The sequence below is a fragment of the Morone saxatilis genome, unplaced genomic scaffold, assembly GCF_004916995.1.
Source record: "Morone saxatilis isolate NCDOM2014 unplaced genomic scaffold, NCSU_SB_2.0 Contig8, whole genome shotgun sequence".
NCBI classification, from domain to species: Eukaryota; Metazoa; Chordata; class Actinopteri; family Moronidae; genus Morone; species Morone saxatilis.
Genome location: NW_023340257.1, coordinates 25,612,744 through 25,615,884, shown reverse-complemented (window position 1 = coordinate 25,615,884; position 3,141 = coordinate 25,612,744).

Below are 3,141 nucleotides of genomic sequence, written 5' to 3'. Positions count from 1 at the left end.
ATTGGACCTGCTTCCATCTGCGACATGCATAACTGTCCTCCTTGTGAAACAGACCAGGTGGTACAACAGGGCTGGGCTCGTTTCAACGAGCCAATGAAGTTAGTGCCATTGTCTGAGCGGAGCTCCTTAACCTGTCCTCTTCTTGCAATAAAGCATCGCAAGGCATTTATGAGTGAATCTGTGTCCAAAGATGAAGCAACTTTAATATGCACTGCTCTTATCACCAAACAGGTAAAGATGACTGCATATCTTTTTACATTACTCCTTCCACGCCTGATGTTGAAAGGTCCAAAATAATCTACCCCGACATAACTGAAGGGAGGTTCATCTGGTGAAATTCTGTCTCCAGGCAAATCCACCATTTGTTGTTGACCGACAGCTCCATGCTGCCTGCGACAGACAACACATCTGGAATAGGATCCTTCTTATGGCAAACACTGGCAGAGAACCAATAGCGTTGATGTAACCTCAACAACACGTGGTTCCTACCACCATGGCCGACCTCTTGATGAGTATGGCGTATGATGAGGTCCGATATATGAAAATCTTTAGCTATAATAGCTGGGTGTTTACACTCTTCAGGCATGGCCGCCTTACTAAGCCAACCTCTGACTCTCAAAACGCCATCATCCAGTATTGGATTGAGCCTGTGTATGTGACTGTTTCCTTTCACAATCTCTCCCCTTTGGAGGCAAGAAAACTCTTCTCTGCACCTTCGTCTTTGACAGAACTTGATTATTTCCATTTCACTGTCTTTGATTTCTTCCAATGAGAGGTGACCACAACGCATCTTAGCATTCTTGGGTTGCTTCGCATTTGATGCAGACTGAGGAAAATGGGCATTGACTTGCTTCCTTTTCCTGATGTCCAATAACAAGGCCTTAAGCCTTAGTGTCCAGGCCATCACTCTTATGAGACGTGTCCAGGATGAGCTGCGGCTTATCAAACATGTTACAGCATTGTCTTTTTCTTGTTCCACAGAAACAATAGCAGATACCTTGACTTCTGGGCCTCCAGATAGCCCTCCCAAGTCATCTGGATCAGCAGGCCAGGCTTCCTTTGGTTGCACGAGAAATGGGGGACCATACATCCACATTTCATTCTTTAAAAAAGATTCCACTCTCACACCACTGGAGGCAAGGTCTGCAGGATTGTGTGTGGTAGATATATACCTCCATTGAGATGGCTTAGACATCTTAAGAATCTCTGAGACTGTTAGCTACAAAGACACGAAACCTTGTAGTATAATTTTTGATATATTTCAGAACAGAGGTACTGTCTGACCAAAAACCACCTAAAGTCTCCACTGGGCCACCATAGGAAAAGTCTGCATTTTCCTCTGGTACTCGAACCTGGTGAAACATAGCCTCACTGTCAGACATCAGAACAATAGGTTTCTTTCTGAACCTGGTCAAGAGTAAGGTCTCTTTGAAGGATGCTACACAATCAAAAACGACACTCATCTTCCTTTTTTTGAGGATGATATACCCCATGATGAAGGATATACCAAACCTTGCTATCACTGCGCTCCAAATCTGTGGCTGGCACTCTCTCTGCAAATGTGCTTGCTATGAGGTTGTTCATGAATGCAATGTAGTCCTTATGAAATGATGGCTCCCTTACAAACCTCCTATTCAGGTTAAGAATGCCTTGCTCAGCAACTATGCGATTGTTAGGCATGCTGATATTTCTGTCTTTAAGAGGCAAAGCAATGCTATAATGGCCACCCACCAGTTTCACAGATCTATCAGCCATTTCCAGGAATCTGGAATCCTCCCTTGACATCCCCAGCAGTTCATCTTGGTTGTTCTCTGGGAAGTCTGTCTTAAACTGCTTATTCCAGAGCTCGTCAAGTGTGATGGCTGAAATTCTATTGACTGTAACTGCCGACTGACACTCAAAACTATCACTGCATTCCCCAAGTGGCCCGTTTAGTGTCCAACCCAGCATTGTCTTGACAGCGTATGGCCCTCCATTTATGCTCCTGATAACCTCCAAAGGCTCCAAAGCACTGGGAACATCTGTGCCTATCAAAATCTCCACTGCATCTATTTCCGGCAAGCAAACATGTTTCAAGTGAGGCCATTTTCCCAAGACTTGCTGTCGTGGGATGTTGCTTCTATCAACAGGCATCTTATGTTGTACGAAAAATTTTGGTATTTCACAATACACATCAGTGTCCAATCCAGCACTCTCTTACTACTTGACTCTCAGCTACTATCTCTTGGCCCATCATGCACAGAAGAATCTTTGTTTTCCTCCCAGGGAGGCCCAGCTTATCCATTAGACCCACTGTACAGAATGATGCAGTTCTTCCTGGGTGTAAAAATGCGTATGTTTCAACTGCCCTTTGCCCCTTACTTGATTTGACTCTGACTGGTACGATGGCAAGTTTACAATCCTGGTCACTGGCCCCAGTGAGACCACTAGTTTATACTTCAACCATACCACTGTCCGCTGCCTTTCCTGAGATGTTCTTATCCTTCTCTGCCTCTGTTTTGTTTTCCTTTTGATGGATGTGCAACATGCTGGGGTGTCATGAGCCGACTGCTGTGCGCCACTTGTCTCTAAGCTTGTACGGTAGCTTCTTGATTACAGTGAGCATACTTGCTGATAAATTCAGATCACACAGATTATAAACATCTTTCATGGCATTACAACATCTACCTAAAAACAGACTGAATGCTTGTAAAGCCTTTGCATCCTCCAATTTAATTGATGGCCATGACAATATTTTATTTGTGTAAACCGATGCAATTACATGATCATTTCCAAAATGTTCATGGAGCAAAGCCTTTGCTGTAGCATATCCATTTCCATCAGTCATATGTTTGACAGCGTTTGATTAACTGTTGTGGCTGCCCCCTGGTATATCGCTCCAGGTAGTGAAGGCAGTTGACCCCATTGTTGGCCTTTTGTTCTATTGTTTGTTCAAATGACTGCATAAAGGCATGATATTGCAGTGGATTTCCATCAAAGATCTGAATGTCCCTTTTTGGCAGTGATGCTAGACTTTGCTGCTGCACCAACATTGATGTTATTTCCTTTTGTTTTTCCATTATAGACAGCATGTTATTTTCACTGAAAAGAGGGATGTTCCTGAAAGAGGGTACATTCGCATCTTTGAGATGAGACACTGGG